Below are 24458 nucleotides of genomic sequence, written 5' to 3'. Positions count from 1 at the left end.
TCTTCAGTCTCAAAGCACGTGCAGGCTTTATCCCTGGACTTCAGTTATCCAGGTCCTCAAGCAGAGGCAGCAAAACTTTCCAACCCAGGGCTGCTGTGAATGGTCGTGCAGGCTGTGGACTCGGCGCTATCTAAGATGCTGAGGGAAGACAGGAACCGGTGTGTGCTGCCCAGCAAGACTGCGCCTAGAACAGGGCTGGAAAAGGGGGTGGCTTCCTGATTCGCACAGCACTGCTGGTTGTACCAGCAGCAGCGGGCCTTACCCAGTGAAGTGTGAGTTCCCTAAATACATATAGGTGTGCCGAGAGGCACGGAAGTCCCCAATTCTTGGAGAAAGTGCCTGGCGATGCTGCAGCCGCCCAGGGGCTGAATCAAGCCGTGAGCGCTGCAGAGACTGTAGGCGTGAATCCTCACTCTAGTGCATCTTCCACAGCCTGGGCCTATCTCGGGGTCAAGTGCAAACCCAGAGAATGACAGCAGGCAGTCACACAGAGTGACACCCGCCATCTACGCTGCCAGGGGCACCCTGCAAAGGGTACCAAAGAAGCAGGCAGCATGGCCCCTGTTCTCTGTGGTGTGACAGTGTTTCTCAGCCTCAGGGGTTTGTTCCCCCAGAGGACACCTGCCAGTGTCCCAGGCTGTGTTTGCCACCTATCCGGTTGGTTGTCACAACCCTGGGGGGGAGGCAGCCCCCTGGCATTTCGCAGGCAGAGGCGAGGGGTGCTGCTAAGCCTTTGCCACAGCAAAACCACACACAGCCCAGAATGCGAACAATGCCCAAGCCGAGCAAGCACAACACAATGAAGACTACACTCTCTCAGCTCAGACTGGGTTCAAATCCCAGCTCTGCACTTTGCAATTCGCTTTCCTTTTTAAAGATTTATTTATCCATTCATTTGAAAGGCAGAGTGACAGAGAAAAAGAGAGAGAGGGAGAGAGAGAGACAGGTGGATCTTTCTTTCACATACTGGTTCACTTTTGTTTTTAAGGATTTTATTTATTTATTTGAGAAGTAGATTTACAGACACAGAGAGAGAGAAATAGAAAGAAAGTCTTCCATCCATTGGTTCAATCACCAAATGGCCATAACGGCCGGAGTTGGGCTAATCCAAAGCCAGGTGCCAGGAGTTTTTCTGGGCCTCCCATTCAGATGCAGGGGCCTAAGCACTTGGGCCATCTTCCACTGCTTTCCCAGGATATAACAGAGAGCTGGATCGGAAGAGAAGCAGCCGGGATGTGACCCAGAGCCCACATGGTATGCAGGCGCCACAGGCGGAGGCTTAGCCTTTTATACCATAGCACTGGCCCCAGGTTCACTTTCCAAATGACCACAACAGCCAGGTCTGGGCCAGGCCAAAGACAGGAACCTTGAACTCCACACAGGTCTTCCACATGGCTACCACATACGGGTGGATGGCGGGGGCCCAAGCACCCAAGTGCTTCTGGGAGACCCAGAAGAAGCTCCTCACTTCTGGTGTTGGCTTGGCCCAGCTCTTGCCTTCATGGACATTTGGGGAGTGAACCAGCAGATGGAAGACCTCTCTTTCTCCCTCCTCCACTCCTGCCCCACACTGCCTTTCACATAAATAAATAAATATTAAAAAAATTAATTGGGACTGGGGCCTCTGGTGGGACGGGACCTGGGTGGACCTCCAGTTTCTCAGCAGGGGTTCCAGACGGGGCCAAGGCCACAGCAGCACCCTTCCTCCCCCCCCTCCATCCTCTGAATCCCTTGGGACTCATTCCCACCTGATGGGCACTGCCTCCCTCCACCCCGACCCCCGAGAGTTCCAGAGCCTGAGTAGCCCCGGGCCTTGCCTCCCCAGGCTGCTCTCGTGGGGCTTCTGCACCTGAGCCTTCGCAAGTGTATTTCCAGCCCTTCGAGGCCTTGCTTCTCTCCATGGATCCCTGCTTCCTAAAATGTGCCACAAAGTTCACCTCCTCCAGGAAGCCTTCTCTGATTGCTCCCACCGGCCACACACACTGCCTACCCATCAGCATTTAGAGGGGACTTGGGTTCTGTAGGCGTGCAGACTCACCAAGCAGGACCATACAGGGGCTCACAGCAAACCACAGTGGTGGGGTATTATTCATTGCACCCACAGATGTAGCTCCTGCCTTTGTTAAATATCAACCATGAATTAGCGAATCACTGGATGTGCGGAAACTGCATTTACGCTCAGGCCACTCTCGGGGACCAAGGTGAGGGGCCTTGTGCTCCTGTTTAGTCACTGACATGTTCTCTTTTTTTTTTTCTTTTTTAATTTTTGACAGGCAGAGTGGACAGTGAGAGAGAGAGAGACAGAGAGAAAGGTCTTCCTTTGCCATTGGTTCACCCTCCAATGGCCGCCGCGGCCAGTGCGCTGCGGCCAGCGCACCGCACTGATCCGAAGGCAGCAGCCAGGTGCTTCTCCTGGTATCCCATGGGGTGCAGGGCCCAAGCACTTGGGCCATCCTCCATTGCACTCCCGGGCCACAGCAGAGAGCTGGCGTGGAAGAGGGGCAACCTGGACAGAATCCGGCGCCCTGACCGGGACTAGAACCCGGTGTGCCGGTGCCGCAAGGCGGAGGATTAGCCTAGTGAGCCACGGCGCCGGCCAACATGTTCTCTTGAAAGGAAGCCGCATTCACTCTTCCCCCTCCTTTCTCCTTTTGACGGGAAAAACACAAACACGTGACATGAAGCATTTCTTTTCTTTTTGGAAAAAAGAAAACGCAAGTCCCTCTCCCCACCCATAAGCCTTCCTATTTTGAATGTCCCTTCCTCCGTTCCATGCACCCAAGGGACGTTTGCTGGCTGCTGGGCTGTGAACTTCCAGAAAGGAACTAGAGGCTGATGTCCCTTGCTGGGCGGCTGGCCCAGGGCCAGTCCATGGCAGACACAGGGGACAGGGCTGTGGCTGCCATTGCTGCCGCCACCAGCTGGCCAGGGCCCCACTGCTCTCCCTGGGCTCCTGGGCCACGCCCCTCGCATTTGAGCCTCACAGCCACCGCCTCACAAGGTGGGTGTTCTGTCTACATCACAGGAGAAAGCCCGTTAAGTGATGTGTCCTAAAGACGGCAGGGGATGGCACTGAGCTGCAGCGGGTTGCACCGCCGCTTGTGACACCGGCAACCACATCAGAGTGATGGTTCAAGTCCCAGCTGCTCCACTTCCGATCCAGCTCCCTGCAATTGCACCTGGGAAGGCAGTAGAAGACTTCTTGCTTTGTGGAAAAAAGAACCCCTCCTCATTTAAACTGCCACGGGTTGGGTTTTCCATCACTTGCTACTGGACACACTCCTTTAAAAAGATTTATTTATTTATTTATTTATTTATTTGAAAGTCAGAGTTACACAGAGAGAGAAGGAGAGGCAGAGAGAGAGAGAGAGGTCTTCCATTTGCTGGTTCACTCCCCAAATGGCCGCAACAGCCAGAGCTGCACCAATCTGAAGCCAGGAGCTAGGAGCTTCTACCAGGTCCCCCACGCAGGTGCAGGGGCCCAAGGACTTGGGCCATCTTCTACAGTTTTCCCGGGCCATAACAAAGAGCTGGATCAGAAGTGGAGCAGCCAGGACTTGAACCAGCGCCCATATGGGATGTTGGCAAGGCAGGCAGCAGCTTTACCTGCTATGCCACCGTGCCGGCACCTGGACACACTCTAAATGCACTACTCAAATCCTCTCGTTACACCCCACCCAAAACACACACGGCCACCATGCCCCAACTTAGCGTCAGTGTTTAATACCACTGGGCCTCACGGTCACTCTCTCACTCCTCACGTCTCCCCCAAGCCCCAGGAGCCACTACATGGACCCGTCCCCAAACCTAATGGCTTGGCCCACAGGGGGCTGCAGCCTTGGTTCTGTGACCGGATCTCCTGAAGCGGCTCCCCTCCCTCCGCGGTCCCCAAGCTGCCTAACCCTGCCATTGGGCAGTCACTTCTCCCCAAAGCCACCTAGTGTCAGCTCTCCCTCCTCTTTTTGAAGTTAGGACACATGTCTCTCTCAGAAGTCCCACATCCCTGCCCCCCCCCCCCCCATGGAGCAGAGAAACTGCTCTCTGGAAAAAAACAACAACACAACAAAACCTCTGCCTTCTCTTTACGCACTTCATTTCAAAACCCTGGGACAGGACGACCATGTGGCAAACACAGTGTTGGGCAATGCCCCCGGGGGCCAAAAAAGACACTCAGGGAACATCCTCCACCCAGGGACGAGCTAATCGGGACGAGCCAGGGCCTTGGAGTGCCTGGACCGGCCGCCTCACTTGGATGCGGAGCAGAGGGGATGGAGAAGGAGCCCAGACGCTGGGACAGAGCCCTCTCCGTGCCAAGGCTGCCAACCTCTCGCAATTATGCATCTGTCTCTCCAGATGTTGCACCCACCGCCCTACAGCATGGTCCCACCTGCAGACTCCTCTCCCCTCTCGCTCCCGGGGAGGAGCCCACCCCCCCATCTGTACTTCCAGCTCTGCCCTGGCTGAGAACTCAGCAGCGGGTCCAGACCCAGGCCAGCACAAGACAGGACGGAGCTGCTCGACCTTGCCAAAGGCATTCACCTCCTCTTGGCAAAACTGGGGCAATAACCATCCATACCTTGGGGCAGGCATTTGGCCAGCAGTTGGGATGTTGCTTGAGACTGCCACGCCCCATGTCAGAGCACCCTGGGGCCCATACCTGCCTCCAGCTCCCTGCTCATATGGACCCTGTGAGGCAGCAGATGATGGCTCGGGTAGTCGGGTCCCTGCCTCCCACCTGGGAGACTTGGATTGAGTTCCTGCCTCCCAGATTCAGCCTGGCCCAGTCCCAGCCATTGCATCTGGAAAGTGAATAAGCAGGTAGGACATTCTCTCTCTTCCTCTCTCTCTCTTTCTTTCTCTCTCTCTTAAAATTTATTTATTTATTTGAAATGCAGAAATATTTGTTTATTTGAAAGGCAGAGGCACAGAGAGATAGAAAGAGAAAGAGATGTTCCATCCTCTGGTTCACTCCCCAAATGACTGCAACAGCGGGAGCTGGGCTAATCTGAAGAATCAGATCTGAAGCCAGGAGCCAGGAGCTTCTTCCAGGTCTTCCACACAGGTGCAGGGGCCCAAGGACTTGGGCCATCTTCTGCTTTCCCAGGCCATAGCAGAGAGCTGGATAGGAAGTGGAGCAGCCAGGTCTTGAACTGGCACCCATATGGGATGCCAGCACGGCAGGCAACGGCTTTACCCACTACACCCCAGCGCTGATCTCTCTCACTCTCTCCTCTTTCTCTCTCTCTCTTCCCCTACTTGTCTACAATTTTTCAATTTTAATAGTACCTATCTGATAAGACGATCTTGAAGGGGTGTGTGTGTGTGGTGGTGGGGGGGGGGGGCGGTGCCTGAAGCTTGTCTTCAGCTATGCAAACTCCGTTTGCCATAGCCTGGAAGCAGAAGTGCCCGGGAACCACACAGAGAAAGTGACAGGCACGTGCTCATGGGAAAGGTACAGTGACACAGGGACGCTTGTGCAGGAGCACAAAGAACACGCTCAGAAGTGCCCCCATGGGCGCTGTGCCTCCCGTGTCTGTCCCTGTGGGTCATGCTCTGTTGAGCATCCATGTGTCTGCACATCTGCGTCTCTAGGATTGTGCAGACGTCACTGCTTGCCCCTGCCAGGCCGTGGGGGAAGAGTCCTAAGCTCCTGGCATGTAGGTGTTCAGGGTTCTTTCTCCATATTCCCTGGGCCCTGGGTCTAAGGGAAACCTGGGCAGAATGCTGGCTTCCTTGTGGAAGAGTCGGCAGAGGCGCAATCAAGTGCCTTGGCCCAGGACCTCCTTTGAGAAATGGAGATGATAAGATGCTTGTGGTGGGAAACCAGACACCTGTAAGGAGGAGAGGAGCGCAGGCAGTGAGGTGAGCTGGAATCGGGCTGGCCAACCCCACAGCCACCAGATGGCAAAAGAGCAGAACATACCCCAGACCTGAAGAACCCAACTTGAAAAGGAAATGTAAAACCACCCAACAACCTTTCTGTTGATTGTGTGCTAAGATGATAGTGTCTTGGAGATATTGAGTTAAAATATATGATGAGGGGCCGGTGCTGTGGTGTAGCAGGTAAAGCCGCCGCCTGTGGTGCTGGCATCCCATATGGACGCCAGTTCGAGTCCTGGCTGCTCCACTTCCGATCCAGCTCTCTGCTATGGCCTGGGAAAGCTGTAGAAGATGGCCCAAGTCCTTGGGCCCCTGCACCCACGTGGGAGACCTAGATGAAGCTCCTGGCTTCTGGCTTCAGTTCAGCGCAGCTCCAGCTGTTGCAGCCAATTAGGGAGCGAACCAGCGGAAGGAAGACCGACCTCTCTCTCTCTCTCTCTCTCTCTCTCTCTTCCTCTTTCTCTCTCTGCCTCTCCTCTCTCTGTGTAACTCTGACTTTCAAATAAATAAATAAATCTTTAATATATATATGATGAAATTTACATTCTGTTTCTTCTTTTCCTTTACACATGTGGCTGCCAGAAAATGTCACATTGTGTACGCAGTTCCCACTCTGGACCCCTTGCTACGTCTGTGGGACACACTGACTTAGAAGCTTGTGTCAGACCTTGAACTTCTCTGATCCTCCCTTTCTCCGGCTACAAAATGGATGCAGTGAGATTGCTGTGAGAATTTGGTAGCAATGCCTGTAACTCAGACCCTGTCCGAGAGGAAGGGATAGAAAAGATGAAGGATCTAAAATAGTTTGATCTTCTGGAAAACACCCATTAGGGCCAACCCTGAGAGTAGGTAGGGCGTGTAGTTCCCCATCCACCATGGTTTCACTGCTGAAGAAAGAATTATGCCCCACTCGCAAGCCCAAAGGCTCATTACCCATACCATGCCTTTCTTTTTTTTGTTGTTGTTTTGTTTTTTGTTTTTTGTTTTTTGTTTTTTTGACAGGCAGAGTTAGACAGTGAGAAAGAGAGAGACAGAGAGAATGGTCTTCCTTCCATTGGTTCACCCCCCAAATGGCCACTACCTACAGCTGGTGTGCTATGGCCCGTGAGCTGCGCCAATCCAAAGCCAGGAGCCAGGTGCTTCTCCTGGTCTCCCATGCGGGTGAAGGGCCCAAGCACTTGGGCCATCCTCCACTGCCCTCCCAGGCCACAGCAGAGAGCTGGACTGGAAGAGGGACAACTGGGACAGAATTCAGCACCACAACCGGGACTAGAACCCAGGGGGCCGGTGCCACAGGCAGAGGATTAGCCTCGTGAGCCATGGCGCCAGCCACCATGCCTTTCAAAAGCCCAGGTCAGCACTCAGCAAGCAGACACCCACTGTTTTCTCCCTCCACGGGTCCTGAGCCACCACAGCCTCCACTGATCCAGGAGGGACGCATGGAGACTTCTTACGAGGGTCACTCCATATCTGATGGGATTTCCCAACTATGCTTTTGCTTTGCTCTTTTCCAGAGAACCAAAGTCCCAAGGGCTCCAGAAATAAGGTGATGGCCCCAGACTTGGCCTGAAGGGACCAACCCCTCTGGGGACCAGCCCCCAGAGCAATCCCTGTTGCAATGGTGGTCTCGTAACAACTGCTTACAAACCTGGTTAGGCAAGCTGCTTTTGCATGATGAGGCTATCTTGAGTAAACAGCATCCTATGTCCCCTGCCGGTCACTTGCTCAAGACATTGCTAGACATTGCATTAGAGCCACTGACACATGGAGTTTTGAAAATGGAAACAGGCTCTCTGGCTTACAATCAGAGAGCATTTAACTCATTCATGATTGCGCCAAGTTTCCCCAAGGCCCCGGGGCCACAGAATAGATGTTACCATGAATGTAGGCAGGGATGTCAGGGGTGGCCAAAGCCTGGGTCACCTACAGGATAACTGCAGACCACACAGAGTCTGTATCACCCCAGCCTCAGTAGCCCCATGTGGACCTCTGGGCTACTTCACATCTTAGGCTAACCTGGGACATGGGCTTCATCTCCAGGGCAGATGGGGGGTTAGTGTTGCTCCAATTCTACCCATTTTACCTAGTTACCTTTCCTGTTGATACAGACCCTGGGTTGAAAGAGAGAGATATGGTGTTTCTCTGATATCCCTTGCTATGTAACAAACCCAACATACCGGCTTAAGAAATACTGATGTGTTCTTTCTCACAATCCTGCTGATTGGCTTGACAGTTTCTCAGCTGGTCTTGCCTGGGCTCACTCACGAGGTGGCATTTGTGGGTGAGCAGTTGGAGTGGACAGTCCAAGATGGTGTCACTCATGAGTTTGGTGGGGGGTGTGTTGACTTGGCTGGGCCACCTCCATTCTCCTCCACATGGCCTCTCATCCTCCAGCCTGGTAAGTAGTCCCTTCTGTAGCGGTCTCAGCAAAGAGTTCTGAGAGATGGAGATGAGAGCCGCAAAGCCTGCTGGTCAGAGCAACTCAGGACCAGCCCTGTGTCAAAGAGTAGGGAACAAGACTCTGCCTCTTGATGAACGTTACTGAAAAATACATTTTTCAAGCTGCCACAAGACAAGAGAATATAAGACTCCACAGAAAACTCTCCCCATCATTAAAAAATAATTTGATAAAGTTTTATTCCCTGCGTCACAAATACACGTTCATAAATGACTTTTCTCTGATGCACAGGTGTGTACACAAAGTAAATAAAGGTATATACAAAGTAAACCGACAGGCTCACCAGGAGTTACAAATGGAGTACAATGTTTCTCAGCCTCAGCTAGACAGTCAAGTCACTTAGGGGGCATATCCCAAGTCCCTGGGCCCCAGCCACAGCCTGCTGAATAAGAGCTGTGATTGGGGCTGGGGAGGCCAGAGAGGGCGGGGCTGGGGGGTCTGCATTTGTGAAAGCTCTCCCTGAGATTCTGGTCCACAACTGAGGTTTAGAACTGCAGGCTTAGCAAATGAGCTTCAGGGGAAACCAAGGCAGGCTACAGGGAGATGGAGAGGATCTTCTGGAGCCAATGTGATCGGTCTCTGTTGGAGCTTCCAGATCTCCCAGCCGCGTCTGGGAGTGAACAAGGCACAGACCCCACTCTCAGATGGTGGGGTACTGACTATGCGCCACGCCCTGCTGTGTGTGTTTCCACCTTCAACCTCCACAGCTCCCTGGGGTTGATAACTGTCGCCAGCCCCATCTTACAAACAGAGGAACTGGGGCTCAGAGAGGGTCAGAGACTTATTCCAAATCACACAGCCCTTAAGGAGGTAAAAGTCTGTGTCCTTCGCCACTAACCATCTGCCTCTCTCAGAGCCACGTTCTGCGGGAGGAGGCTGACCCCACAGCAGCCACAAGCACCCTGCAAGGGGAACAGAGGGGACCAAGAGCAGGGCTCTTTTTACACTGATGGCTCCCAACTCCAGTTGCACATTAGAATGACCCATGGAGTTGGAAATTAGGGGTGTTCCCTCCCAAAGGCCTATGCACCAGCTTTGAGTGGGGCACTGTCATGGATATTTTCTGGAAGCTCCCCAGGTACTTCTGACACACACACACACACACAGCCAGAGTCGAGAACGGGGGCCCTGTTGCTGGGCAACAATCCCCCATTCTTAACAGCACTGGGGGCACCTGTGACTGTCAAATCCCATGAGCTTTTTTAGAAATCAAACAAGCCCAAGTTGGAAGGAACTTTCCCGGACATTGGGACCAACTAGCCCCAACCCTGCTTGACCATTGGCAATGACTGGGTGGGCTGGAAATCATCCCAGTGGTGCACCCCAGTCATTCCGAGTTGGTCTGCAATGGGGTGAGCTATCTGCATCTCTTACCCCCACCCCACAGGCTGACACACTCAATGTACCAGGCCTGGCAGTGACTGATACGGCCCCAGGCTCAGAGTGGGAAGAGGACTTGTCTGAGGTCACACAGCATGCCTGCCCCATAGCCATGGGGGAGCCAAAGCTCCTGGCCAGTGCTGTATCCATGGCGTAGTCATTTCCGTGCAAAATGACTTCCTATGCAGTTGCCCGTTGAGCTGTACCCAGTCACACTGTGTTGCTTTCTGCCACCATCCTCTTGCTCGCAGAACACGAGAATGGAGCAGGCAGAGGTAAGAACTCAAGTGTCCCGATGGCCCATCAGGAATGTGGCCTCACCCCTGTCGTGTCCCATTTCTGTGGCTGTAACTTAACAGCACAGACCGAGTGATCCAGGAAGACCACGAGCTTATTTAGCTGACAGCTCTGCAGGCTAAGGAAGTCCAAGAATACGACACCGGCATCTGGTGAGGCTGCATCACAACACAGCGGAGAGCATCCCACGGCGAAACCGACAAGCTGCCTGGAGAGCAGCCTTCGTAGCGAAGCCACTCCCACACTTACCTGCTAATCCATTAAGCCATTAAGCCATGATTAGGTTATCTGTCCACGAGGGCAGAGCCCCGGGGACCCAATCACCTCCCAAAGGTCTCACCTGTCCAACCTCATCAACTTAGGACTTGGGGATAAAGTTTCCAAGACCGGAAATCTGGAAGACACAGTCACACCACAGCACCCTCCAGTGCCCCTGGGCTGTCATCCGCCTGCCAAGTCCCAGCGTGTGAGGTCTTCCTGGGCCTCCACAGGCTTGGACACCTGCTGAGGACAAGCAGTGCCTCAGTCTCCCGGCGGGCAGGTGCCCCGTGGGCTGGAAGTTCCACTCCACGATAATCCGCTCCCCAAGTTTGAATACATCGAGAGTTCCTGTTTGCAACACCTGTTTGCGTCTGCTGTCTCCCACGGTGGATTAATGACAATCCCGGATTGCCCTGTGGCAAAGGGCAGCTTGATGCTCAGAAGGCTCTCGGGACTTTGCCCAGGGACTAAAGCTAGTTCAGATCAGAACCAGGTCTTTGGATTCTGAGTCCAGTGCTCAATCAGGCCAGTTCCTGGGGCCCTGGAGCTGCCAGTTTGTGGACATTTCCCCACACCCTGTCTGGTCTGATGGCTGATGGCTAGAAGATTTAAAACCAGAGGTCAGGCAGAGTAGTGTGTGTGTGTGTGTGCAGGGCACTGCCAGTCTGACCAGTTCTGGGTTCTGGTTACCTGTTGCCAAAAGGCAAATATTCCCCCAAACAGGTAGGTGCAGCAAACAGACCTCACCTCTCACGGTAGATTAAAACCCTAAGGGCCGTTTTTTTTTTTTTTTTTTTTTTTTTGCATCTCACTAAGGACAATGGCAACTCAAAGCCACTCACTGGTTCATTTCAGCCCTGCCAATAGCCCCAGGAGGAGGGTGCCACTGCCATTCCCACTTCGGGAGGTTAAGAAGAGACAGGTTACCTGACCAGCTCAAGGTCGCAAAGAGGAAGAGGCAAAGTTTGGACTTGAATGCAGGCAGCAGGCAGTCTAGCTTGAGAATCCATGTTCTCAGCCATCGCAAGCAAGGTTAAAAAAAAAAAAAAAAAAAACCCTCATTGCACAGGAGAGACCACTGAAGCTCAGAGTACGCCTGAGGGACGTGTGGCATCAGACCTAGGGCTCGTGATTGGCAGAGCCTGGACTGAGACCCTCGGCTTTTGCCAATCACATCACTGATTCTGTCCAAGACCCCCTCAAGAGAGACTCAGCAGAAATTCTGGCCACAGCTGGAGGCAACTGAAGTCCTCCGCCCCGTGTGAGGGTCCCGGCCTTCCAATTTCTGAGCTGGTTCTCTCCTGCCCCTCCCCCTGCTTCACCTGTGTCCACGTCCATTGTCAGCCATTCCAGTGTCTCGGTTCCTGGAATACACGTGAACCTGCCGAGACCTGATCGGCAAGGAATCCCACATCTCCCATGAACTCTCAGCCCGAAGGGAAGCAGTCAAGTCCTAGCTGGCAGCTATGTGAGGGCCGGAGAGCTGGGGATGTCCCTGGAGAGCCAATTCTGCCCTCCTCCTGGGTGGATGTGGGAGCCAGCAGCAAGAGAGGAGTGCAGGTAAAGTCCCTGCACCCAGCAGCCTCATCACTACGGTAGCTGGCAAGGAAGTGCAGTAGCAGGAGCTGGGCATTGCTCCAAAAACCTCAGCCCCTGCAACCTCCAGGGCGGTGGGCTCTACAGAGTACTCAGACGTCAAGAACCCAAGGATCATCCGTCTCTGAGATGGGTAGGACCCTTGGCTGTGGGCTGCAGGTCTGCTGGGGTCCGCCACCAGCCCCAGATTCTGGGCCCTTCCCCTACACACCCTTTCCCAATCCCCGTTTTGCAATCTGTCAGCCTGACCCAGTAAACATCTACAGCCCGAGGAAAAGCCACCTTCCCGATCCTTTTCTACACATTCCCCAAAAAAGGACCGAGGGTATGGGGTGGGGGGCGCATCCATTGGTGGGGTGGGGGGTGATGGAAACCCAGAGAAGACCACTGAGTTCTGGCCAGGCTGCCGGAGCGCCAGCCACACTGCAAAGCTTCCAGGCATTCGTAAACTTAGTAAAGAAAAGAGAGTCGCTGAAGAGGTACCTGGAAAGCAGTCCGACTGCCTGTGGCGTCTCTGGGGCGGGGGTGGGCAGGCAGGCTGTAGGTCAAAATTCAGAGAAGGATTTGTAACTGCCTCCCCTCCCCATGCAGCCTCAGGCGGAGCCTCAAACATCTCTGCACAGGTTTTCTCTTTTGTAAAAACGGTTGACAACCTTACCCCCTTGCCAAGCAGTCACATGGGCCTTGAACCTCACCAGGAGCTAACGCTTTCTCATTTTATTCCCACGGGAGACTTTGCCTAAGCTTGGAAAAGGACAAATAACTCACCTAAGGGCCCGGACAGGGAAACCGAGAGGCAGGCCCAGCTGCTAAAGTTACCGCCCTGTCTCTGTTTCTCTCAAGTAGCTATATCCATCAGTCCATCAATCGATGTTTGACTCAGTACTTACGGTGCTCGTTAGGATACTCGGGTCCCTTATTGAAGTACCCGGGTTCGATTCCCAGCTCCAGCTGCCTGCCAATGCAGACCAAGAGGCAGTAGTGATGGCTCAAATAATTGGGTTCCTGCCACTCACATGGGAGACTGGGATTGAGTTCCTGGTTCCTAGCTTTGGCTTGGCACAACCCTGGTTATTGCAGCCATTTGGGGAATGAACCAGAGTATAGGAGCTCACTCTCTCTCGCTCGCTCGCTCTCTCTTACTCTCGCTCTCTCTCCTCATAAATCAATAAAGAAACACTGCTGCGCCCCAGCAATGATGAGCCCCCAAGGTGGGCGAGAAGCTCCTAAGCTGAGCTGAAGGGAGCTGCCCTCCTCTGGCCCCGTCTCACCTCGCCCTTGTCCATCCGGGCACTTGTCTTGCTTCTGTACTTACTGCTTCAAACACTTCCTTTCCTCTCCTGAGTTCTGAGCTCCATGAGGAGCGAAGAGGAACGTATGTGACCATTTTCATCCCACTAACGGTGCCTATCTGTGCCTGCAGAGGTGCATAATAAATGCTCGCATGAGTGACTGACCAAGTTCCACGGGGGAGGGGCAGCAAGGGCCCTCACCATGAAGACAAGGGAGTCAGGTGCAGCATGCAGATGAGAAACCCGGAGCCCCTCCCCTTCTGAAGGCTCGCAGGCCCCCATCCAGGGACTGCACACGGATGCCTTAAACAGACAAGGGTCCCTACCCAAGCCAAGGCCAGGAGGAAAGACCAGACAAAGCCCAAGAAGGGAGAGGAAATGGCTCTGCTGAGCCGATTGCTGCCTCTCTTCTCCCATGCCAGCCACCCTTGTTTCACTGTGAGGATGACAACTCTCTCTCTGGAATTCCTACTTATTGATCTAGGATTTTCCTTGGGCCCGATAGTAGGGCTCTCACATATATATTTCATTGCCTGTCTTCCCAATACTACTGAAGCTAGTGGGACATTCTTAAATGATCATAACTAGTATTATCACCAGAGTAATACAGGTCTACTGTTTTAAAAAAATTTGAACAGGGAAATGAATATAATGCACAACTGAATTGAGGGATGGCACCGTGCCAACACCAGCACCACCCAGCCAAGGCAGCAGGGAAGTGCATGGTCTGAGAAGGGCCCCGCTCCTCTCTGCCCCTGCCTGCCTGCCATGCCCTCTCCTCCCCAGCACCAGGCCATACCCAGCCCTGCCCAGGGAGGTGCAGCTTGGAGCAGGATGGTCCAATGTCTGTCCCACTGCAATATCGCACAGCTCGTGGGGTGCTATTGTAGGTGAACACAGTTTGCCCACAGAGGAACCAAGTGTTGTGAGTTCTAGTCCCACTTCAGCCAAAACTACCTTGGCCCGTGTTCTGTTGCTGTAACTGAAACCACAGACTAATTTATAAAGAAGAGAGTTCTCTTTGACTTATGGTTCCAAAGGCTGGGAAGTTCAAGGTCATGGCACAAGGCCTTTCCTGCTGGGTCCGGACATGGTGGAGGGCATCCATGGTGAGCCAGAGCAAGTGAGTCAGAGAGAGCTGTTTCTGTAACAAAGCCATTCTCCCAATAACCCATTTGATCATTAAGACATGGATGGATTGGAGATCCAATGACCTCCCCAAAATCCCACCTCTCAGCACTGCTGTGCTGGGGCCACATTTCCAACACGTGAGCTTCTGAGGGACACTTTACCCAACCCTGCCTCTCTCGCCTGCAGAACAAGCAGCCTGGCCCACCAGACAGGAGAGCCTCGTACTTCCGACCCCACAGCTGAACAGCCTATCTCAGAGGGTCTCCACCCATCAGCCAATCTCACAACCACTCTGGTGGCTTAGGATCAGTGATTTTGTACATAGAATATAAACTTAAAAAAAAAAAAAAAAAACAGACTGCAGCTCAGGATCCCAAAATCATTATTTTTGGACAGTGGAGAAAACAGGGCACCAAAACACAAAATAGACACCCCAAGGTCACACAGCAGACCAGAATCTGAGTCAGGAGGGGTTGCTCATTCTCTCCACAAAGCCACTCTTGGGCCAAATAATAAGGCAACATCCAGTGACCACTAAGGAACTAAACGTTAACACTAAGTAAATCACCCTGAAAGGGTATAACGTGTAAAACACTCTAAATATTCATAAAGCATACTTTTTCTGCTCCCTGGGCCAGTCCACCAAGCCTTGCAGGCATGACTTTGGGTCACGGAGCGGCACCATCAGATCTCTAAGGCTTTGGCTGCTGTGTGGCTTCCGGGAGCCAAGGGCAGGGACCCCATTTAACAAGCCCAGCAGCCTGGGCGGGAGGTCGCACACCTGGGCCTAGGTTGTTGGCGATGGAAGAGGCCATTTTGAAAGTGGAATGCGCTGGATTTGGTGATGGCTCAAATGTAGGCTGGGGGACTCTTTCCAATTTGGGCTCCCTTTTTTTTAGGATTTATTTATTTATATTTGAAAATCAGAGTTACACAGAGAGAGAAGGAGAGGCAGAGAAAGAGAGAGAGGTCTTCTATCTGCTGGTTCCCTCCCCAATTGGCCAGAACAACCAGAGCTGCACCGATCTGAAGCCAGGAGCCAGGTGCTTCTTCCGGGTCTCCCATGCCGGTGCAGGGGCCCAAGGACTTGGGCCATCTTCTACTGCTTTCCCAGGCCATAGCAGAGAGCTGGATCAGAAGTGGAGCAGCTGGGACTTGAACAGGCGTCCATACGGGATGCCTGCACTGCAGGCGGCAGCTTTACCTGCTACGCCACAGCGCCAGCCCTGATCTTGCTGTCTTTCAAACAAAATGAAAACAAAACACAATAAAATTTTTAAAACATCAACATAAAATAATATGGAGAGAAAGAGTGGGAGGAAGATATGCCAGAGATGAGAGACAAATGGACAAAAGATGATGATAGATAGATAAATAGATGATATAGGAGACAGATGAGATGTGTCACTAATCCTGATAGAATGGCAGGGGTGGCCAATTCCAGACACCAAGAACAGGAAATAGAACCCAAACCTCTACGCCCTGCAGAGCCAATGTCAAGTTAACAGCAAAGGGAAAGCCGGCCTTGCCCTCTCTGCAATCAAATAGCACGCAAGGACACACCCTCAACAGCTTTCCCGGGGGGCAGCAACTCCCTCCCTGCCCGGCAGGTGCCCCTTGTAACCACTGCCCAGCCAGCCGCCAGCACCACTCTTCCTGACCCCAGCTTTCTCCTCCCGGAGGCCCCGTCTCTCCCGCCACAGCCACACCAAGATGGCTGTGGTGATGCTCAGAGTGGTGCGGAAGGACCTGCCAGCTCCGGAGCCGGAGATTTCCCAGAGGGCGCAGCGATGCACACACCAAGGGCTGGGTCCCAGAGCGCCTTCCCACCAGTGCTCCCAGGCCCGGTCCTATCTCCCATCTCCTGGTGAAGCAATCGGCGTAATTAGCCGCATTAATATCCAGGCCGTCTCAGTCGGCCTGTCTCAACTCCAGCCCGGGTGCCTGTTGCAACCAGCACGCAAGTGATTATTCAGCTCCCTTCCAACCAGCCGAGTGGAGAAACTGGGGTCTCGCTCTGGGACGGCCGCCTAGCACCCCACTGCCCTGGGCTGGGTTCTGTTTCCAAGACGGTTTTTTCCGGAAAGCTGGCCCCCATAAGCCACAGGGGCACCCCTTTGACACAGCAGCCCCAAGGAATTTAGACCTTGTTTGGGCTCTGAACATCTTTTAGAAGGCTATGTTGTTAACCAACAACTTCTGAACCCTTTGATTTTTTTTTCATGGGCAAGGAACCATAGGAGCTACTGGAATACTCAAAAGAGGATTGTCTAATCTCCAATTTCCTGCTGTTCCATTGCAGGAAAATCACACACACACACACACACACACACACACTCATAATCTGGAAAGACAAACAAACGGGCTGGATGTGGGGCAGGGCTAATATATCTGTTGATGGAGCACCTGGCTTATTCCACACTCTGTAGTCAGCATTAGCTTGTCCCAGGCAGACAAGTATCACCACCCCCATTTTATTTTATTGCTTTTTAAGATGTATCGATTTGGAAGGCAGAGTGACAAAGAAAGAGGGAGCGACAGAGACAGAGGGAGGACTCCCACCCACTGGTTTGCCCCTCAAATGCCCAGAATAGCCAGGGAAGGGTCAGGTTGAAGCCCCGAGCAAGGAACTCCACCCAGATCTCCCACGTGGGTGCAGGGACCCAAGCACTTGGGCCATTTTCTGCTGCCTTCCCAGGCTCATTAGCAGGGAGCTGGGTGGGAAGTGGAGAAGCCAGGGCTAGAACTGGCCCTCTGATATGGGATGCCAGCATCCAGGTGGTGGTTTAACCCCGTGTGCCATGATGCCAGTCCTCACTACCCCCATTTTAAAGGCTAAGAGTGGGCAAGCAGAACAAGAATCAGACAGTTCTAATACTATCCCTCTATGTGGCCTGGGGGGTGGGGTTGCTTTACCTCCCTGAACCTTGGAACCTGGGACAATCCAGCACTAGCTAAGTCACCGGCTTCATGAATCCATCTTGGTCTGTGCCCGGAGCCCAGGCTGCTCTGGTCTTTCTGCTGCTGGTGACGGTGCCCATAGCTGCCCTGGGGGTGGGGACGGCGCTGCCAGAGCAGTGAGAGCCCTTCACAGGCAAACAGAGCTGGGAGGGTGGGCGAGGAGGGAATTCCTTTTCATGGGACTCAGCAACAGCGGGGGCTCAGAGCAGGGAACCAGGCAGCACGGATTAGGGCAGAGGGGGAAAAGGGAAGGGACGCCGGGACCTAGGATGCTGCCTCTCCCGCCCCTCGATCCTTCTTTTCAGAGTTTTCCAAGTCCGAAGAGATGAGATCGCGTTGCTCAACAGTGGTGCTCTGCTTGTCTCGGTATTGCAGGCCTGTCCCCAGAGATGCTATCCGACTAGGGGAGGGGATGACCACATGACTCCAGTGCAAGTCATCCAGGGTGTCCTCACTTTGGGTGCCTCCCCTGGCTGCATCTCCCCACAGCCTGCCTCTTTCTCTTTATTTAAAAAAATATTTATTTATTTATTTATTTGAAAGGAAGAGCTACAGAGAGGCAGAGGCAGAGAGGAGAGAGTGAGAGGTCTTCCATCTGCTGGTTCGCTCCCCAGTTGGCTGCAACAGCCAGAGCTGAGCCAATTAAAGCCAGGAGCCAGGAGTTTCTTTCTGGTCTCCCACGTGGGTGCAGGGGCCCAAGCACTTGGGCCATCTTCTACTGCTTTCCCAGGCCACAGCAGAGAGCTGGATCGGAAGTGGAGCAGCCAGGACTTGAACCGGCGCCCATATGGAATGCCAACATTGCAAGTAGAGGCTTAACCCAATACACCATAGCACCGGCCCTGGTCTTATCCTTTTCAAAGGCCATCCCAACAGCTACCTCAGGCCTTGTTCCACCCTGTGAAACAGCACAGGATAGTCACTCTGGGTTCAAATCCAGGCTCTTCCCCTTGGGAGCCATGTGTTCTAATGCTGTTATTATCCTCAGTGGCTTCATCTGTACAATGGTGGGCTAATACCTACCACAAGGGTTCACTGTGCAAATTAAGTAAACGTAATGCATGTATGGTCTCTGGGACAACACTTAGCACATAGTGCATACTTCATGCAGGTCAGCGATGACTAATCTCTGCATGTAAGTTCCTTCCCTCCCTGCCCTGGGCCTCTGCATTGTGTCTCTGTTTGGCATAATGCCTCTTGCAGGAGGTGCCCGGCAAAGATGTGCTAAGGCACGGATGTGATCTGGATCGGATAGGCTGAGACGGCACTGCCCAGGGTTGAAGGCAAGCACTCAGGTCCCAAGGCCTGGCCTTCAGTTGCACCCAGCTACTTACCAAGAGACTCAGCTGGTCCCTACCTGTGCAGCTGAGCAAGGCACAGGGGCTGGAGCCTGGTCGGGCCAGTATCGCTCTGTGAGGACACACGTGAACTTGCTCTCTGGAGAGCCACGTTTCCGACACCAGCTGCAGAGAGCGGAGCAAATGGTAGCTGTCAAAGAGGCGGCCCTGGTACCAGGAGAACAAATGTCCTTGCTCCGCTGGGCACCACTGCTGTGGCCGTGGCATGGTCACGGCACAGTTCAAACCATGGCTGCTGGTACAACGTTACATCAACGAAGTGATCCACGTAATTCACCTACCTGGGCCTCCCTTGCCCTTGGCTGGATAGAGATAAAACAGGCAGTAGCACGCCTAAGCCTTGGTCCCTAAACATTCACTGCGTGCAGCTGTGTCCTGTCCTGGGCTCGTGCTGCAGGCCCAGTGCGTGGTGGGCATCAGCGGATAACGCCCACCGTGAAAGTTCACGGTGACAATGAAGTAAACTCCCACTCTTTGGAGTACGGCCTTCGAGTCGACCCCAGTCTCCAGCAGGGGACCGAGAATTGCCTTAAAGGGTGCTGAGTGGCTAACAGGCATGGGGTGCGAGGAACTCTGAGACGGCCTCTTTCTATCTCAACCCACCTCTGTACTGAGTGTGCTTGTTATCACAGGGACGCAGGCTTGCAGGAACTGAGGCTCAAATAAGTAGCCCGAGATCCACACAAACAGTCAGCTGCTGGGGGGTTGGGGGGGGTCAAAGAGGAGGAGCCTGTAACCCAGAGAGCAGAGGCAGCTGCCTGGAGGAGGTGACGTCTGTGGGTCGAAGGAGGAGTCAGCATCTCAGTGCCACGAAAATAATAGCAAGGACTGCAGAGCTCAGAGACTACAGACGTTTACCTCCAACAGTCCTGGCAGCTAGGAAGTTCAGGATCAAGGCCCTGGCAGGTCCAGTTGGTGGCAGCTACAGTGAGGGACGGCTTCCGGGTTCCCAGACGGCACCTTCTTGCTGAGTCCTTACGTGATAGAACAGACAAGAGAAGTCTCCGGGGCCTCTTTATAAGGGCACTAGCTCCACCCACGGGGGGCTCCACTCTCACAATAATATCACGTCCCAGGGCTGGCGCTGTGGCGTAGTGGGTAAAGCAGCCGCCTGTGGTGCCAGCATCCCATATGGGCGCCGGTTCAAGTCCCAGCTGCTCCACTTCCAACCCAGTTCTCTGGTATGTCCTGGGAAAGCAGTAGAAGATGGCCCCTGCACCCACATGGGAGACCCAGAAGAAGCTCCTGGCTCCTGGCTTTGGATAGGCACAGCTCTGGCCATTGCACCCATTTGGGGAGTGAACCAGTGGATGGAAGATCTCTCTCTCTCTCTCTCTCTCTCTGCCCCTCCTCTCCATGTGTAACTCTGACTTTCAGATAAATAAATAAATCTTTTTAAAAAAAAATCACCTCCCAAAAGTCTCACCTCCTAATACCGTCACTGAAGCGGTTAGGATTTTAACGTATAAGTTGTGCAGGACACAAACATTCAGACAGCAGAGCACTGAGAGTAAAGGAGGAAGCCCTTGTCACTACCAGACTTAAACCCGAACAAAGGTGTCGGAGACTGGGAAGAGTCTTCAGTTCTAAAACGTGTCCAAAACTACTCCAAAAATGAAGATCCACGCGGCACCCACCTTCCCGCAGCCCTGAGACCCTGTGGCTCCAAAGGCAGAAAGAAACCTCCGAAGAGCATCCCCGGGAGAGACAAGCTTAGCCATCATCAAATTCCCTGCCCCGGAAGGAAAGGGAAGTGAAGGTCAAGGGCGAGCACTTGCTGGTCACCGTGGTGTTCCTCGTGGACATCAAGGCCAGCAAGCAGGGGGGCGCAGAGGCCGTCGTGAAGCTCTGTGACCTTGACTGGCAGAGCCGAGCCTCTGGGCCCAACGGCCAGAGGAAGGCATTCATTCGACCCCCGGCTGTGAGGCTCTGCATGTTGCCCCAAAATTGGGATCATCTTAGCTGAGCGGAGTCATCGCACACGTGCTAAGGAGAGATAGTTCTCCCATGTTGCATTGCCACCAGCCGCATCTAAGAGCTCCAGCCCATCCAGGTCCTCAGTTGGCGTTGTCAGTCTCTCTCTTTGTAGTCATTCTAGGGGGTATGAGTTGCTACTTCCTTGTGGGTTTAATTTGCATTTCCCTGATGACTGATGTTAGGGAAGCATCTTTCCATGTACCCACTGGCCATTTGTATATATGCCCTGGTAAGAAGTTTATTAAAAAAACCTTTTGATCCTCCTTTAATTGGATTGTTTGGCAAACATTTTGCCCCCCCCCCCACTATGGGGCTTGTCATCTCATTTTCTTAATGGTGCCTTTTAAAGAGCATACATCTTCATCTCAGTGAAGTAGAAGTTATTTGTTGACTTATTTGAAGGGCAGAGTGGCAGAGAGAGATTTTTCCATCTTCTGGTTCACTTCCCCGAATGCCCACAATAGCCAAGGCTGGGCCAGCCCAAAGCCAGAAGCCAGGAACTCCTAGTCTCTCACGTGGTGGGGGCGGGGGAAGCAGGAGCTCCAGTGCTCGGACAGCACCTACTGCCTCGAAGGTGCACTAGCAGGAAGCTGAAACAGAAGTAGGGGCAAAACTCAGCCCCAAGCATCAGATATGGGATGCGGGCAGCTTAACCTGCTGCACCACCATGTCTGCCCGGTCACTCGTTTCTATTGGTTTAAAATTATATTTATGCCTCATGCAGGAAACTTGCTTTGCAGAATGAAAGTGGGTAATTTGGGGAGGTTAAAGGTATACAACAAAGTTATTTGGGGAAGGGGCTATGTTTTCATTTGCAGGAGTGGGGAATACCCAGCCTGCAGGCCATATAAGGCACACAAAATCATTTGATCTGGCTCTGCCAAGGCAACTGCACAAAACTTGAAGTTCAATAAATCTAGGGGCCGGCGCTGTGGCATAGCAGGTAAGGCCACCACCTGCAGTGCCGGCATCCCATATGGGGCAGCGGTTTGAAACCCGGCTGCTCCACTTCTGATCTAGCTCCCTGCTATGGCCTGGGAAAGCAGTAGAAGATGGCCCAGGTCCTTGGGCCCCTGCACCCACGTGGGAGACCTGGAAGAAGCTCCTGGCTCCTGGCTTCAGATCAGTGCAGCTCCGGCCATTGCATCCAAATGGGGAGTGAAACAGCAGACAGAAGACCTCTCTCTCTCTCTCTCTTTCTGCCTCTCCTTCTCTCTCTGTGTAACTCTGACTTTCAAATAAATAAATACATCTTTAAGATAAATAAATAAAAACCAATCTATAGCAGGCTAATTTTGTGTGGCCTGCGAATGACGTCATAAATACCCAAATGGTCCTTGGCAGAAAGAGTTTCCCCACCCATGAGTGGACACCATATGAGAAAGGAAAGGTCAGGGCGATTTGAAAAGACAGTTCAGGATTTGCCAGAGCACAAATCGTCAGCAGAGGAGTGACATGGAAGAAAGCCAAGAGCGCCATACTTGCAAATAAAGCTTTGGGAACAAATTCCTTCTGCATGCCAAGCATCCAGGCCAGAGCCTTTCCTAACACAGGAGGGCGTCATGTCACATGAGCAGGAGGGGGCAGCAGACAAGACCCAGGGACCCGGCACAGGAGGGCGTCATGTCACATGAGCAGGAGGGGGCAGCAGACAAGACCCAGGGACCCGGCACCAGTCGCTTCTTAAACTGGTGGGCAGTCCACATTCCCAACCTGTGCATGGCAACAGAAAATTACTTCTTCAGCTCAGCCAGGCTCCTGGAAGGGACAACGTAGTCCCTCCCACACTGGGAAGATTTGAATAACCAAAGCACATGGCTTCCTGCAGAAAGGGCCAGCCAGGAACTAACTCTTTCCTTCCTTCCCTTGCATTTATAACCAACCAGGTAATTCTGGAACAATGCACATCCCAGCTTATCAGACAGGGACAACAGTGGCTAGCAGATTTTCCCCAGCTTTCTCGGTGTCCTGCTGGCTCTCAATCTCACTGGAACCAGTCCAAGGTATTTCAGGGTTGACGCTGCAAGACACTGTATGACTGCTAATAACACCCAAGCCTGCAACTGCTGACCCGGTCTAATTCGAGACAGCGTCCGTGCCTGCTGCTGTCTTATGGGCCCATGCTGCAGCTATTCCCATCAGGGCTCCGACCCGGGGCGGGGGCAGGAAAGGTCGCGTGTCCTGAGCTAATTGGATTTAAAGGCCATCTGTTTGAGCCTGGGTTTTTAAAGAGAGAGTTGCGCAATACAATCAAGGAAAGAGTGCCTGCGCCTGTACATCCGCAGCCCTGAGCATAAAGGCCGGTGCACCACTTTCTAACCGGGGACCAAAAGAAATTCATTCCACCTCCCCATGCCTCAGTTTTCTCATCCATGAAACAGATGTTAAAGAATTAAATGAGGGCCAGCACTGTGGCTCAATAGGCTAATCCTCCACCTGCGGCACCGGCACAACAGGTTCTAGTCCCTGTCAGGGCGCCGGATTCTGTCCCGGTTGCCCCTCTTCCAGGCCAGCTCTCTGCTGTGGCCCAGGAGTGTAGTGGAGGATGGCCCAAGTGCTTGGGCCCTGCACCCCATGGGAGACCAGGAGAAGCACCTGGCTCCTGGCTTTGGATCAGCACGGTGCAACAGCCACAGTGGCCATTGAGGGGTGAACCAACGGAAAAGGAAGACCTTTCTGTCTGTCTCTCCCTCTCACTGTCCACTCTGCCTGTCCAAAAAAAAAAAAAAAGAATTAAATGAGACAAACTAAAGTGCCCTTGCACAGTGAGTTCGAGCACGTAGTAAGCTCGCCACAGCTATTATCCCCTTGCATCCACCCCCATTTCTCTCACAGTGATCCAACAGCTGGAACTCACATCCATCCCCTTAATAGGTACAGGAACGCGGACCTGTCCTCCAACCTCCGCGTTTCCCCTTCCTGACTGGGGTGAGAGAGGTCTGAGCTGGGAGCATCAAACTGGGCCACATCAACAAGTGGAAGGAGGAGAAACCACGGAGGTAGCTTGTAGGTCAAGAAGGAAAATAGGGTGAGGTCGGAACAGCGGCCATAGCAGCATTCACACACCCGTCAGCAGGTGAGGTGATGGATGAAGAAGATGACAAGTGCGGGAGATGAAGCCGCTCTGGGAGGGCGGAGGAATGAGCTAGGAATGAGGGAAAAGCTAAAAACCAAACTCACTGCTGTCAAGTGATGACATCAAGACTGGAACATCTTGGTACACTGGAGTCAGGAAGGAGAGAGAGAAACAAAAAAGAAATCGGAAGCCAGGGGTTCTGTTGAGTCCAGGACACTGCGGTGTTTGGTGAAATCCTTCACGGGGGTCCAGCAAGGCTGATGAACCTGGACGACTCTGATTTATTATGATCGAGAACAGGTTCAGGAAGGAAACAGCCCAGTGACCTGTGACGCAGTGCTGGGAGAGGCCACGTGAGAATCCGTGGGGCAATGGGATTCCACCCAGAGTTCCAGGGTCTCCAGCGGAGAGACAGTGTCGGAACGTCACTGCATTCCGCTGTGTGAGGCTCAGAGGAGGCGCAGGTGAAGTCCTCGTGGGTGTGTTGGCCCCGCCCCCACCCTCCTGTCCAGTCTTAGATGCTCAAGCAGCACCGGAGACAGCAGGAAGAAGGAGGAGAAGAGAATGTGAACTCAATCCTGTAGCTAATTATTTTCATTTTATTTGAAATGCAGAGAGAGAGATACAGAAAGATCTTCCAGCCCTTGGTTCATTTCCCAAATACCTACAACAGCCATATCTAGATGAGGCCAAAGCCAGGAGCCCAGAATTCAGTTTGGGCCTTCCACATGAGTGGCAGGGACCCAATCATTTGAGCCGTCACCAGCTGCCTTCCAGGTTACGCGTTAGTA

At 53.1% G+C, this 24458-nt stretch overlaps 1 long non-coding RNA gene across 2 annotated transcripts in view; it reads right to left on the bottom strand.

Moving 5' to 3' along the window:
* LOC103348129 (uncharacterized) overlaps window positions 1-24129 on the bottom strand; it is a 28918-nt gene extending 4789 nt beyond the window's left edge. Inside the window, exons 1-3 of one of the 2 annotated variants that reach the window (XR_007919177.2) lie at window positions 23772-24129; window positions 19473-19588; window positions 18591-18719 (exon numbers count right to left, since the gene is read on the bottom strand). This is a non-coding gene — a long non-coding RNA (uncharacterized lncRNA). The remainder of the gene's footprint in view (window positions 1-18590; window positions 18720-19472; window positions 19589-23771) is intronic. The other variant, XR_007919178.2, reaches the window with a different exon arrangement.
* Between the last annotated feature and the right edge of the window lie 329 nt (window positions 24130-24458).

This window comes from Oryctolagus cuniculus, chromosome 6 (genome assembly GCF_964237555.1).
Source record: "Oryctolagus cuniculus chromosome 6, mOryCun1.1, whole genome shotgun sequence".
Taxonomy (NCBI): Eukaryota; Metazoa; Chordata; class Mammalia; order Lagomorpha; family Leporidae; genus Oryctolagus; species Oryctolagus cuniculus.
Note: the sequence above shows the minus strand (reverse complement) of the source record. Positions and strands in the feature narration are given on the sequence as shown.